This window comes from Dasypus novemcinctus, chromosome 23 (assembly GCF_030445035.2).
Source record: "Dasypus novemcinctus isolate mDasNov1 chromosome 23, mDasNov1.1.hap2, whole genome shotgun sequence".
Taxonomy (NCBI): Eukaryota; Metazoa; Chordata; class Mammalia; order Cingulata; family Dasypodidae; genus Dasypus; species Dasypus novemcinctus.
Genome location: NC_080695.1, coordinates 47,884,497 through 47,899,677, shown reverse-complemented (window position 1 = coordinate 47,899,677; position 15,181 = coordinate 47,884,497). Strand labels below are relative to the sequence as shown.

General features: G+C 41.2%; 1 pseudogene; it reads left to right on the top strand.

The window, feature by feature from the left end:
- Nucleotides 1–764: 764 nt before the first annotated feature.
- On the top strand, nt 765–883 carry LOC131275724 (5S ribosomal RNA; annotated as a pseudogene).
- Nucleotides 884–15,181: the final 14,298 nt, after the last annotated feature.

Genomic DNA, 15,181 nt, shown 5'->3' with positions numbered 1-15,181 from the left:
GCTCCCGCGCAGGGCGCGGCTGTGTGGCGTGAAGGCCGGGCGGCGTGCGGGGCGACCCCCGCCCTCCGGGTGGGCGTGGCTCCTGGGGGCGGCCCCGGCGGCCGAGTGCAGAGCCCTGCGCGCGGCCGGGAGCGCGAGGTCTGGACGCGAGGACCCGCTGCGACGGCCGAGGGCCCAGGGCCGGAGCTCCGGGGCTAAGGCGTGCGGGGTGGGGGCGTGTGTGTGTGTGTGTGGGGGGGGGGCCGGAGGCGTGCGGGCGCGTGGGCGGCAGGCCAAGACTGGGGTTGGCCCCGCCTCCTGGGCCGGGGCGGTACCGGCTCAGGGGCGCCGGCTGGGCGTGGTGGCAGGTGCTTGGCCCGGGCGCGGGGTGGTGAGGCAGGGCCGGCCGGCAGGGGGCGCCGGCGCTCGCGCCTGGGGCGGTCGCTGCGGGAGAGTAGGGGGCCGGCCGGCCTGGCACCAGGGGTGCGCGTGGCGGTCGGGGGTCCGCAGGGCGCCGTCCACGGACTGAGCCGTCGGTGGCGCGGGTGCCGCGCCGTGGGCCCGAGGGCGGAGCAGGGGCCGGTGACTTGTGGGCAGGCGAGCGGCGGGGGTCCCGGGAGCCAGTGGCGTGCGGGGGAGGGGGGGCTCGAGGCCAGGTAGGGCCAGAGCGGAGGGCGGAGGCGGCCGCCCTCAGCCTCCGGGGGCCGGGCGGGAACGGAAGGCTGGCGGCTGGCAGCGCGGCGGCGCGCAGCGAGCTGTTGAGGCTGCCGCCGGCCTCAGCCAGCGTCGACAGCCATAGCACCCTGAACGCGCCCCATCTCGTCTGATCTTGGAAGCTAAGCAGGGTCGGGCCTGGTTAGTGCTTGCATGGGAGACCGCCTGGGAATACTGGGTGCTCTGGCTTTTGCCACGCGCCGTCCCCTCCCTCTCGCTCGCGCTCCTTTTGCCCGCCCCGAGCCCGGCTCCCCGCAGCCCTCAGGGCCAGGTATGCAGGCCCCCGGCCCCAACCCCAACCCGCGCGCGCCCTTCCCTGGCGGCGCAGCCACGCAGGCAGCCACGCAGGCGGCGGCCACCCAGCCCTTCCTTGGAGCTCGCAGCCCCGCACCAACCCACACGTGGCTGGGGACCGCGGGGGCCCGCGCCCACTGCGCCTGGGCCCAAGAACCCAGGCCCGCTAGACCTGTCGGCGTCGGGCGGGCCCTGCCTCTGGCCCGTGCCCTGGAACCGTGCACACCGGGCCTGCCCCTTCTCGCCTTTCCCTGCCTTGCCTTGAGCCACGCCGATGGGCCCCAGGCCACAGACTTCCCGTGGTCCCCTGAGCGCAGGGGACAGGCCCTACCCAACTTCAATAACACAATGAACCCTATTGTAAACAATGGACTAGAGTTAATAATACATCTCTAAAAACGTTCATCCGTTAATTATACCAAATGTACCTCTCTAACACAAGGTGTTAATAATAGGGTGGTTGGTATATTGGAACCTTTTGTTTTATATATTTTATGTAGTACATTTCTGTACATCTACAACTTATCTGAAAATATTAATTAAAAATGGTAAAATACACAGTCTGTCAAAATACATGTATGTTTAATATCTTAAAATATTATATTTTCCAAGAAATTAGTGGTAAGAGTGACAATGATTTTTTATATCCTTACAAAGGTCTTTAATGTCTGATTCAATAGAAAATACCTGGATTCTCATATCTGCTTCTTCTTTCAATCTGTTTTACTATGCTGCCTTGATTGAAGTGCATGAAGAAAATCAAGTTTCAATCAGATATGTATTTGGAAAAGAAAGGAATATTTTGACAAACTTTCCAGATCATGATGAATATTTTTCTTTGATACTACACCAACATTCAACTTTCCTTAAATAACGGTTTCTAATGGTTAGTTAAAACATGAAATCTGAAACGTCATCAATTAATTTTTTGTCCTCTTTAAAACAAATGGCCTCTCTCAGGAAACTATTAAACTCATGATGGCAAAAACAAATTTTCCAAAATTATAATTTTCTCAAAAGCCTGAATCTCATCAATTAGCCACAAATATTGTCAGTTGTTTCCCTTAAAATGACAGGTTCACCTGATTTCTTTTAAGAACATAGCTTCCAGATAACTTGTTCTGAGAGTCCATGGTCTCTCAGTTATTCTTTTAAATAAAAATGTTGTTCTATGAATAAAGCTACTAGATCATCCCACAACTCATAGCAATCGTGCTGCACGTGCTTTTCCTGGATGTAACCTTGTACTCTGGTATGCAGCAGAAGTGCTTTACACATACTTCCATTTTGTCACAATGGATGTTTAAAAATGTGTGCTCATGGATTGATAACTAATGAAATTTATACATTTTTCCTGCTTTACCAAGAACATTCTTAGGCAAAACTGGTTTTGCTTGTATTTGTTTATTTTTATTGCAAGTACACAGAAGTCAGGGATATGAAAATAATAACTTGATTCTAGTGCCTTGATTCATGCTAAGATGCCAACAGTTTCACTGCAATTGCTTGTTTACCATCATTGCACATGTCAGCGCAGTGAAAAAGGCCAAAAATGTCCTAGTATTATTAAGAAAATTTCACTGACATTTCAGGCTCCCTTTAAGGATTTCTGGGATGCCTAGGGGTCAGCAGACCAAGCTTTGGAAATTACTGTTCTAACAGACATAGTCGAGTTACCTTCCATGATAACTACCTAGAGAAAATCTGCACTTTGACCAATCGCCTAAGAAGAAAGAGGCTTATGCAATTTTCAGAAAGGCAGCAATATATTTACCATATGTTTAGAGTCAGAAGAAACTAGGTTTGAATTCAGCCATGTAACTTAGAATCCTATAGCCTTTGGCTAATTACTTAACTCCTGTTTTATTTATTTTTTCCTTTTCCTTACTTGCTAAAATAAAATTTAGATATTGTAAGAATAAAATTAGAAGGCACACATACACCGTTAATACTGGCATATTGAAAATATCTGATAAATAGCAGCCCCTATTATTTTTGTTCTTGCCAACAAAATATGTATGATTTAGTGGATATGTATAATTTTTGATGCCTCTATTCAATGTTTACTGCATGAGCAATGTTACAGGTGAATGTGGCTTACAGTAAAAGAGCCAATTTTAATACATGTGCCATGACAGGTGATTCCTGCTAAAGATAATAGCACTAGAACATTAATGCAGATAGAATTACAGTATTCAGTTATTTTGAAAAAAAAATTATATTTCATTAATGTCTGTTCTTCCGTGCATCACCATTTTAATCAGAGAATTTTGTGTATGAGTCATTGTGGCCCTGTGAGAAGAAAATGCCACAAGACTTGGTAGAGCTAATTAGCAAGTCTGGGACACCAGAAAAGAGTCACAAAAGGAATGGGCACTTGTTTCTTATTTTAGGAAAGTACTCTTCACATATGAAAATGACTCAACTCTTGCAAGAATTCAAGGCAAATTGAATTTTTATCTTTGTCTTACATAAGAATCTAAAGTGTGAAAATGAGAATGGTGCAGTTATATCAAGATTGGACTTCCATTCTGTTTAAACCTATTTCGTTGCTGTTAGCGTTAAATGAAGACTGTAGAAAAAGATAAAGAATATTGGGAAGCTATGGCAAAAAGTCAGATAGGTTGGATTCATGTTCCAGTTCTGTTACTTAGTGTATGTCTAACCCTGAGTAGTTCCTTAATTGCCCTAAGCCCCCACTTCCTCAGACGTGATGGAAAAAATATCTACTTCAAGGTGGTTCTGAAGGATTGAAGTGGGGCAAACTATTAGAAGTACTTAACATCCTCATGTGGAATGTGTTCCCTAAATATTTGTTTCTTTACAGCTTTTGGTCTAATTATTACATTATGGGAGGCTCACAGATGTATTAGTGAGGAGAGAGCATTTCAAATGGACACACTGGTGTGTAATCAGGTAGACATGCACACATATGCTTATTTATATACTCTCAAGGCATGTAGGTCCTTCAGTTTTGACGTGTGTAGGGAAGTGCGGGATGTATCTGGACAAGGAGGTAGTGATCAGAATTTGAAGAGTCTTGTGTGTCATGGTAAGGGACAGTTGGGTTGTCAGTATCTCAACAGAAGCTTTACTTGGATAGTTCCTAAGTACAAGAAAACCTGACAAGAGTACATAATCAAAGCCACTCACTTTGTAATAAGAATTTCTAAAAATGTGTTCTTTAAGAGTTCAGTCATTTTAAGCCAAGTTTAGATTGCATGAATTTATTTTGGGAAATGAAGCTCTGCTATTTAGGTTTAGCCCTGAGGCCGATGGCAAGTTGTCAATATGGATTTTGGTGTTGAAGGCAGGGGACCCCTTATTGGCCGAGCCTGTGGGAAATCTTGCTTAACTGCTGAATTGCAGAAAAGTTTCCAAAGGCTTCCATCAGCCCTTGGTGGACAGTTAGCAAAAGGAACTGCAGTGAAACAAGTACATTTTATAACATGCTAACAATTTACAATGCCAGGTGCTTTTTTATGAGTAGAAATCTCAAAAAATCTTTAAAACACAGAAAAAGGGTTTTAGCAAAATTGTCAGTTGTACTTCCTTTAAAACATAGTCTAAACATTTTGGAAATAGCGTGTAACAAAGAAGTAGATTTACTATGAAAATTACTTATTTTAATGATATACTAATGTAAGTGGGACAGTCCGCTAAAACACGGCCTCAGTGTATGCCTCACATCCTTGATAGTGGTTTATAAAATTCTAAAATGTCCACAGAACTAAATGCAGGTGTCAGGAACTACCTTCCCTCTCTAGCTTCTTAGTTTCTGTTCCAACCAGGTGTTCTTAATTAGCTCCACCTGTAAACTCCAATCATTTCATTCCTGGAATTTGGCTCTTTGCCTTCCCAAAAAGCAACTATCTGTAATACTCTTGCCTTACTTACAAGTCTCTTATTGTCATCAATGCCTTTCACAAACTCCCACATTGTTTGAAGATAGCTGGGTTCCAGAGTGTTCACCTCAATTTTGGCCACCCTTTTAGTTTTCCTCTTGGTTTGTGTCCATGAAGCTTTTGGGCAACTATTAAGAGCCTTATATTTGTTCATGTTTTTTACCTTGAATTGTTCACATTCCCTGACTAGATCTTATTTATAATTGTCTCCTTTTTTACAACTGGAAATGTGCTTCCTAGATTCAGAAAATTTTCCAAAGACCTTAACTAGCTACTCACATTAAGTTAGGACAAACAACCTTCTTTTGGTTTGTTTGTTACATTTAAGTGCAGTTTGAAGAGAAGTCAGTCTGATTTACATTTAAATGTAAGTCATCTGGAACACTTAAGAAACTTGCTCAAGAGTTTGAGGTCAGGATTTGAGGAGGACTCTGCTGTGCACTTTGTTTTTTGTTCATGTAGAGGTAGCTGGATCTGGTGGATCTTCTAGCTGGCCACCTCACTCACATGCCTGGCCCTTCTGACCACCCTCTTTCTCTGGGCATAGCCTCTTATCCTTCATGGCCTCTCCAAGTGGTTTGGCTTGTCACAGCCTAAAAGTCTCAGGGTTGTCTGACTTCAGACATGGTAGCTAGCTCCACACAAAAGTGTTCCCACAAGCCTCGCTGGAAACTGCAAGGTTCCTTTTATACTACCCTTGAAAATGCCAACATACCCTTAGCATTCAATTGGTTAATCAAGTCCTAAAGCCAGCCCAGATTCAAGAGAAAGAAAATATAGATTATACCTGCAGCTGGGGGAAATGCCATGCACATTTTAAGAGGGAATAAGTTGATGTTTGATGTGTGAAGGTAAGAAAATAAGTAAACTGAAAAAAATTTATAAACTACTTTTTCAAGAAGCTTGACTGTTGAAGTGAGAAATACAATAAGAAAGACTGGTAAAAAGGAGTTGTTGGATTGAGGGAGGTTTTTCTTTTGTTATATCCTCTCCCATTTACCAGTTGTAAGAAATTCCAGTATATACTGAGGGAAAACAGAGAAGCATGAACTACTGGAAAAAACAAATTGACAGTGGATTAATAGATGAATCAATGTTATTGAGCATAAACTAGGGAATATTAATAAAATTAAAAGATTCAATTTAGGTGGAAAAGGCAGTAGGAAATAGACTAGAGGATCAGGAATTGGAAACTTTTACCTAAGTTTTAAACTGAATTTATAGGGAAAGTTATCTGCTGGGACAGGGAGCTAGAGATGTACAGAGAACTTGCAAAGTAGGATGAAAGTTTGTAATAGGTATTATAAGGACATAGTGGTATAACTCATAAATAATAAAAGTAAAATTATTAATATTTAGTGCTGTGTTTAGAAACAGATTAAAAATTTAATTTCTAATGACAAGCATACACAATTGAATGACTTTTACTACTAGTACACAACAACCCTGAGCTCAAATGACTGCCTGACTCTTGCTGATGGGATAGCATAATGAGTGTATTTTACCCTTTCATTTATGCTTGAGGCTAAAATCCTATGCATTCAGTGTTCTTTTTTCTTTTTTTTTTCATTTTTCCTTATCTTACATAGTCACTTCTTTCCTGCATAGATTTTTAATTTAAGGAACAATAGATGGTAATATATGAAAGAGATGAAATACACAATAAAATGGAGATGAATATCCCATTGGAAGATCCAGATAGCAGAACTCAATGTTTTTTTACATACTAAGAAGTTAACATTGTACAACAAATTCTTTTATATTTTTCTTCCTTACTGGTCTGATCCTATCTCATGGATTTAATTCTCATATATGCACTCATGATTTTCAAATCTATGTCTCCAACCCTGACTACTCCCTTGGAAAGCAGACATATTTATCCAAGTATTTAGTTAACATTTTCCACTTACGTGATATATATTAGAATTAGGAGCTAGGATATCATATTAGTTCTACCACTTATTTTCTATGTGACTTAGAGAAAGTTACTTAATATATCCCATATCAAACCTTTTTCTTCTGAAAATGGAGGTAATATTTCCTATATCATGTTTTAGGTAATTGTGGATTGAATCATGTCCCCCACAAAAGGTGAGTTCGGGTCTTAACCCTGGTCCTGTGGGTGTAAGCCCATTGTACGTGGGACCTTTTGATGAGGTCTTTTCTTGTTAAGGTGTGGCCAGCTGAATCAGGCTGGGCCTCAATCCAATATGGCAGAAGTCCTTATATGCAAAGGAAATTGGACAGAGAAGCAGCAGCCATGGGGAGCAAAAAGAAGGTGAAGTCAATAAAACCTGGAAGAGAAAGAGGAAGATGCTGCCATGTGTGGAGAATCTAAGGTCCAAGAAAAAGCCAATGACCAAGGTCACCTAGAGGCAGTCCCAGAATACCACAGTTTTTAAGGCAAAAGCCTCCTCTTGCTCATGCCTCGATTTGGGGCTTCTCCTGGCTTCAAAGCCATGAGCCAATAAATTCCCATTGTTTAAGGCACCTGTGGTGGTAAGAGGCTGTATGTACTCCAGAAAAACGTGTTCTTAAATTTAATCCATTCCAGTTCTGAACTCATTGTAAGTAGGACCTCTTGGTGAGGATACATCAGTTAAGGTGTGGCCCACCTCAATCAGGATGGGTCTTATCCTGTTACTAGAGTTCTTTATAAGAGAATGAAGTTCAGAGAGAGAGAAAGTCAAAGGAAGCAAGGACCACATTAGAGGAACCCAGATGAGAAGGGAGAGACCAGGAGATACCGCCATGTGCCTTGCCAAGTGACACAGGAGCCAAGGAAGTGGGCAGCCAGCACAGAACACCACAGCCTTCAGGAAGAAAGCACCGCCTTGAGGATGCCCTGATTTGGACTGTCTTGTAACCTAAAAACCAAAAGCTAATAAATGACCATCGCTTAAACCAACCCATTTTATGGTACTTGCTTAAGCAGCCTAGGAAACTAAAATACCAACCCATTGCATGATATTCCTTTTAGCAGATAGGAAACTAGGACAGTACTGATAAAGTACATTAACATATCCACAGTGTTAAAATTAACAGAAAATATTTTTAGGTAATGTCTAAAATTTGTAGCTATTAAAGGAATTCTTGTAAGAACATATATTCAACCCAATTCTTCCCATAATATTTTATATTCTATTATTGGCATAGCCATCAACCCGGTTGCCTAGACTTAAACCAGAATGTTGCTTTTATTATTCTGGGTCCAGATCAATCCATGAACTAGTACTGTTATCTCTCTTCAAAATATCTTCTAAATTCCTTGATTTTTATGACCTTCACTTTTATTTCTCTGGTCAAATCAAAAGCTATTTCTTATCTGGCTACTGCAAAAGCCCTGGTTAAACAAAATTTTATATTGCCCACACAATCTATAAAATAAATTTGAGACTATATCATTGGTAAATCATATACATTTATTATCTACCAATAAGTTTTATAAATTATGAATCATATGAATTTCTGCAGATAGACTGTTTTAGAGAAAACAGAATAGTCTATGGCCAAACAATGTTCCTATGGAAAAGAATTAGATAAACCAGATAAAATTAAAAATCACTTCTTTAAAAATATCAGAGGCACAGAAGCAGCAATGACTGTAAGTCTAACATTTTGGAAAAAGTGAACCACAGATTATAGTGGACATTTTTCAGCCATTTCCCCCTTTGGGACATTTTACCATACTTGGCACTTAAAAAAGGTTTGGTCTGATGAACACATGCACATGATGAAACTCTCCAAGAAAAGAACCACCTGAAGGGATCAAAGATAGCAGTGGCCACCTCACACACAGCACTGAGTGCAGCGCCCACTACCACCTCCCAGGGTAGCGAAGCCTCTTGATTCAGAGGTTGCACCTAAATAGTGGAGAACAATTACCAATAGACTGCAAACTGACGTTCTACCTAACAAATCTTAAAAAAAGGACCAAAAGGATCAAAGTGTATTTGAGTAATTTATCTGCATCCCAGAAAAGAGCTCAAGAATATTTTATAGGAATGGAAAAAAATATCCAACACCAAAGTCAATTATAGTACTTGAAGCCTGTATAATTTATTGAGTATGTTAGCAATGTTCAAGTGTCCTCTGTAGCTGATAATACGTGTCTGTAATAAATAGGACTCCACAACTGTGGGTTGTAGGAAACAGGGAGGACACACAGAAAGAGAGCCAAAGAGAATAATTCAAAACCACTACCTCACCATTTCCTTGATGAGGATGACCTGGCCACTGATATCTGAATCAAACTTTCCATTCTTTGTGGTATTTTCAATATAAACACCACAATGAAATGAATATGGTTTTTATTAAAGTGGGTGGGACATAGTCATTCTCAACAAATCCTTGTGTAATTTTTGCAATTACCCAAGACAAAGAATTTCTCTTATGTATTAGTGCATTAATCAGATAATATATTTTCCTTTAAATTCCGATAGATGTCTGGCCCCCTGAAAATTATGGGGCTGCTGTGAGGAATAAGCCAATCGTGGTACCTATTCTCATAGAGCCTGAAATTTAGTGGAGAAGTCTGGCATTAGCATAGAATCACAGATATTCGATTGAATATTTTATGAAGAGAGTTAAGAGGCTGATGAGACACAATATTCAGACAGGCAGACATGGAGCTCCAGTGGGTAGCAGCACAGCAGCCCTCCTGAGGACATCATCCTGACCAGAAATATTTATCTGTGTATGTTACAGGCAACAAATTCAGTCTCCATGGCCTAAACCAGGGGTGGGTGAGCTTTTAAGGAAAACAGCTCAGCAGCTGTCTTTGCCTGGCATTATTATCCTTACAACTGTCCAACAAAAAAAAGACTTATATTGGTATATGGCCATGAGATGTGATTCTGTATTTTATACACTGAAACACCCGCTTGAGAAGAAGCAGTTCTTGAGCTGAGTTTTTTCACACCAAGGATATCAACAATAACTTGTTAATTCCCTGCTATAGAAACTAGAACCATGCCTGGGAAGAATGTTACCCTCATTTGGTCCTGTTTACATTTTAATGAAATAAAACCTATGTCACAATAGTTGTCTGTTAGAGTTTATTTTTTTAATGCATTTAAAGAAAAATAAAATGGGATGAGATGTGAGCATTCTAAAATGCCTGTTATATTTATAAAGGAGCAAAATGTAGTGAGGCTGGTGTGAGAAGAGGTTAGCATGTCCCATTCCACTTCTGAGTGCGGATGCTGCTCTCTGGTCGTTTCCAAAAGATGTGCTCCCCTCTTGATTGTGTTCTCTATTTACTTGGTGTGTCATTTTCTGGTACAGAAGCTTGTTGCCACAGTCACTGACTCTTTCACTGGTTTTCAGCTGTCTTTGGATACCCTGATATAGACCCCAGTACTCTGCCATATTTTGGGTCAATCTCTCTGCTGAAAGCCTCCAAGTGCTGATTAGCTGCTCTGTCCATTGCAGTATGGAGGACCCCATCACAAGCCCACCATAAGCTGGCAGGACAAAGCAACCTGGAAGACACCTCCTTATAGAATACTGACTTAAGGTAAATGAGATAAACTTTCATGAAGAGATAGAATCTAGGTGGTAATAAAAGCTAGTTGTGTGGCAGTGCTAAATGCAAGTCACAAAAATTACTATAATTTCATTTCAAGTTCTAGTATCAGAAAAGCAAATTTATTAGTCAGCAAAAGGGGTGCTGATGCAAAATACCAGAAATTGGTTGGTTTTTATAAAGGATATTCATTTAGGGTAGGAGCTTGCAGTTACCAGGCCATAAAGCGTAAGTTATTTCCCTCCCCAAAGTCTATTTCCATGTGTTGGAGCAAGATGGCTGCTGACTGCTGCAATGGTTCAGGCTTCCTAGGTTCCTCTCTTACAGGGTCTTGCTGCTCTCCAGGTTCAAGGTTCCTTTCTACCCAGGGCTTGCTTCTTTCTGGCTCAGGGTTCCTCTCTTCCTGGGACTGGCTTCTCTTTCCTCTGTGAGCTTACTTCCCTGGGCTCCAGCTTAAAGCTGCAGCATCAAATTCCAACATCAAAACCCCTCAACTCTGTCTTTTGTCATGTCTTTTATCTGTGAGTCCCCACCCACAAAGGGGCATAGACTCAACATCCTAATGACATGACCCAATCAAAGCCCTAATCATAACTTAATCATGCCCAGGTACAGACCAGATTATACACACAATCCAATATCTATTTTTGGAATTCATAAACATATCAAACTGCTACAGCAAGTAAACCATTCCCTCTAAAGAAATGTGGCTGAGAGTTACTAACAGAGGCAAGAGAATATTTTTAAAATAAATTTTCTGAGGTAATGTTAGTGAAAAATGGCAAGTTAAAATTTTTTGTTTTTAATGCTGAAATTTTGCCTTAATGACAACATGTAAACTTGCTTGGGAGCTTAAGTCAAAGAATAAATGTAATTAACAAAGGCCTAAATTCTGAAAAATACCCATGTCAGCAGCTTCAGCCACTCTTGGAGGAGGAATAACCCAAAAATGATAGCAAATATATACATATTGTAAAAATAAAATCAGTGCAAACACCCAAATTAGAATCAAAGGATTCATCTTCTTGATTGAACTGAAAAATGTGGTTGGTCCTATTTGTCAATTCTTTTCATAATAATTCATGTGTGAAACTCAACTGCATTAACATGTATGTATATACGGTAGATGAGTTACTCCCTAATAGGCTTCATAAATGCAGGTCTTCTTTGATTTGGGTGACGTAATCAGAACAACAAGGCCAGTGGGGTCACATCCAAGTGCTTGTGCTCGGTTAATTCCTAGCACCTCTGAGCAGCTGCACCCAATCCGCGGACAACACTCTTGGTTTCACACAGGGCACAGCCAAGCCTCTGTGTTTTCGGCAGCACAACTCTTCTCGGTGTTGAGCTGAACGCTCCTTTTTGTGAGTGCATCCACAGTGAAAACTCTCCACATCCTTTACCACAGGCTTCACTGCACAGGAAGAATACTTAATTCATAAAGAAATGGACCACTTTTTGATCCTCATCTCCAGTAAGAACACGGTGTTGTATTTCTAGAAATTTAACAGCAGACAAAGGAAATAAGTTACCCACATGCTAAGAAACATGATGCTGTTTGGCCCATCTTCCTTATGGCCAGTGAAAATAGCTACTCCCTTTCTGGCCTGGTCATAACTTGTCACACATAGTGCCCTAATGTCAACTTTCTATGTCTATCTAAACAGCTTTTGCCCCCACCATGTAAAAATTTGGAAAAGTTGATGTTGGAATAGCCACCTAAGAGTGACTAATAGAATTAGCTGAAATTACTGATATCATCTATTCCAGATTACTTCCCCATTCTCAGCAGAATATTTACTTTTATCTTATAAAGTTTTCAGGTTAATCTATACAAATTCATTATCAATTCTGCAATGGTATTGGAGAAAAATTCCTTGACATATGGCCAATGGTACTGCACAGTGTTATAAATATGTAAAGAGAAAACATAAAATGTTAGAAAGGGCATTTGTCACTATTACATAGCATAGGGGAAGATACATCTTTATAGACAAATAGATTGGGAATTACAGGAATGAAGGGTCCCTAATTGTGCCTAACATTATCAGAGAGTAAATTATTGAGGAGAAAACACTCAACAGTTTTAGAAACACACAATTTCATGTTTTATTTTCACATAAAGTTGGCAGATTTCCAGATTCTAGGGTGAATTTTTTCTGTTTGTTTTAAATTCAGAGCACAGTGCAAACTCCCTCAGGATGAGGCTACACTTCAAACTGAGCAGAGCCAATTAATTTTGTAATGTCAGAATTCTGAACTGAGTCATTTGTGAAAGGTTCGGTCAAATCTACATGAACCAATTAACAGGGGGACTGGCAGTCACCAAGATGTCAGGGTTCTTCCTCCCTCACAGACACTTTGGAATGATGCCTGCGGTTGGCAGTCCTGGGCTGGAGTCACTGGTTTAAAGGAGAGCTATTTGAGCACTGCACCCCCTGCCTCCCTCACTTCTGCTAAGGCAGCCCCGTGAGCAGTGCTCGGGAGCCCAGAGCGGGCACTCATCTGCCATCCTTCTTCCCACAAGATGTGAAACCTTTGCAAGTTACTTAACCTTTTTTACCCCCGTTTCCTCACATGTACAATGTAGCTCATCAGAGTACCTATCTTTGGGGTTTCTTTCCAGATCAAATGAAGCAAGACTTCCAAAGTACTTAATAAGGTAACTGGTCCATGTAAGTAGTCAATAATTACTGTATTACACATGGGTTTCTGAAAAGAAATGCCATCCATCACCCACCTAAATTCCCAAACGTGCTTTACTATCCATATTTTAATTGTAAGCTAAGATTTATTCAGCAAAAACATGATGGTCAGCCATTAAGAACTTCGAATGGGTCAGATGTTTCATAAATGTTGGTCTTACACTTTCAATAAGCCTAGAAAATAGGTATTTTTATGACCATTTTGCAGATCTAAAGAATGAATTAAATGAGTGCTTCTTCCAGGGCACGCAGTACTAAATGCCATTGTCTCTGACTGAATCATTTTACAAATTATTATATCTTGTATTGGATATACACTTTCTCACAATAATCCTATCTTTTATGGTTAAACGATACACACACACATGCACACCAATTTGTTGCTTTACTTTGGAAAATCCCATCTTTAACAAATTTATTTCTTTATTTAACTAATGTTTACATTGTGCTCAATAGGCCCCAGACTGCAGTATAACCATTTTATATGTTAACCCACTTAGTCCTTATATTGACCCAAAACAAAGGTACTTCTATTTGTCTTTTTTATAGAGGGTGACATCTGGCACAGAAAGGTTAAAAAATTTCCTCCGCAGGTGATGAGGAGGCAGCAGATCCAGGAAGTCTCTCTCCAAATGCTCACTGTTGAAAATTTCTGCTAAAGGGCCTCTTAGAGATAAAACCTTTCCATTGGAAGTTATGGCATTTTACCAGAGTTTTAGCACAATTTTTCAGCACACATTCTTTGTTCTTTGTGTCCTGTCCACCTTCTATTAACATGCATGGCAGATGGGGAGTCCATGTCATTATCAGCTGCTGTCAGTCACTGCTCCTCAGGATTGTGTTGTCCAGTGTAGCTCATGGCCACTTAACATGAAGCTGAAGTGAAAGCTAAGAATTTTTTTTCTTCACTATTTTAAATTTTGTGGGCTAAACAGCTGCTACCAGGTAAGAAGGAAAAACATCATCATATCTATACAGTTTTGTAAGAAGTCACTTGATTAAAACCATCATGAATATGCCAAGTGAGTTCAAACTCTTTCCCAGTATTCAATATGCACGATTGATGAATGATTGGCTAACCCTATGAGGAAGAGGATTAGGGTATGCATGACGTATTGCCACCACAGCGCTACTGAGCAGTAAAATGAGTAAAAATACCATGAAACTAGACAGAAAAGGCATTTGCATGATTCCATGGAACTCTTTCCCCTACTTTTTATTTTATTTTATTTTTTTTAAGATTTATTTATTTATTTAACTTCCCCCTCCCCTGGTTGTCAGTTCTCTGTGTCTATTTGCTGCGTCTTGTTTCTTTGTCCGCTTCTGTTGTCGTCGTGAGCGGCACGGGAAGTGTGGGCGGCGCCATTCCTGGGCAGGCTGCTCTTTCTTTTCACGCTGGGCGGCTTTCCTCACGGGCGCACTTCTTGCGCGTGGGGCTCCCCCACGCGGGGGACACCCTTGCGTGGCACGACACTCCTTGCGCGCATCAGCACTGCGCATGGCCAGCTCCACACGGGTCAAGGAGGCCCGGGGTTTGAACTGCGGACCTCCCATATGGTAGACGGATGCCCTAACCACTGGGCCAAAGTCCGTTTCCCTACTTTTTATTTTCTAATTCTTCCAGTTCCAAGGTAAAGAATAAAACCCTTTGGTTATTGTGGGGAATGTACAATACTTTTTGTTAAAGGTTATACAGTTCTCAGATTGATTCAGCGTTGGGTGGATATTAACTGCCAAGTGCAGATTTTGATAAAAGCCTCTAGGGAGGAAATGTACTGATCGGATTTCTCTTCTTCTTTCTAGCTCTCAATGCAGTCTTTGCTGGGCAGACTTTCCAGTTGTCAACAGGCCCCTATAAACCTGCAAAGTGCCAGCTGAGTAATGCTGTGTATTTAGGCTATTTTAAGGAAGGCATACAAGGTGCAAAATGCCATAGAGTATGGTCAGGTAAATCCAGGGCAGCTAGAGACTCAGCTTTTTAACATAAGCCCTTTAAAGGGAGGATTCCCCAATACAGAAACTTCAGACACTTATTTACCCTAAGAAATTTGTTGTAC